The 363-nt window shown below is 47.4% G+C and overlaps 1 pseudogene; it reads right to left on the bottom strand.

The window, feature by feature from the left end:
• Positions 1–363, bottom strand: part of LOC107661314 (pyridoxal kinase-like) — a 7,673-nt pseudogene that overhangs the window by 3,915 nt on the left and 3,395 nt on the right.

Here is a 363-nt window from a genome sequence, read left to right on the forward strand (position 1 = left end):
GGGAGTCAGAGACAAGATTGTAGATCTGCACAAGGCTGGAATGGGCTACAAGGCCATCAGCAAGAAGCTTGGTGAGAAGGACACAACTGTTGGTGCGATTATTCGGAAATGTAAGAAATACAAAAAAAACATCAATCAGCCTCGGTCTGGAGCTCCGAAATGCTGACTATGAACCCAAGAAAACCATCCCTACAGTCAAGCACGAAGGTGGAAACATTATGCTTTGGGGTGGTTTTTCTGCTAAGGGTACAGGACGACTTCACCGCATTGAGGGGCAAATGGACGGGCCATGTACTGTAAAATCTTGGATGAGAACCTCCTTCCCTCAGCCAGAACACTGAAGATGGGTCATGGATGGGTCTT

This window comes from Sinocyclocheilus anshuiensis, unplaced genomic scaffold, assembly GCF_001515605.1.
Source record: "Sinocyclocheilus anshuiensis isolate Anshui unplaced genomic scaffold, SAMN03320099.WGS_v1.1 scaffold507, whole genome shotgun sequence".
In the NCBI taxonomy this organism is placed as follows: Eukaryota; Metazoa; Chordata; class Actinopteri; order Cypriniformes; family Cyprinidae; genus Sinocyclocheilus; species Sinocyclocheilus anshuiensis.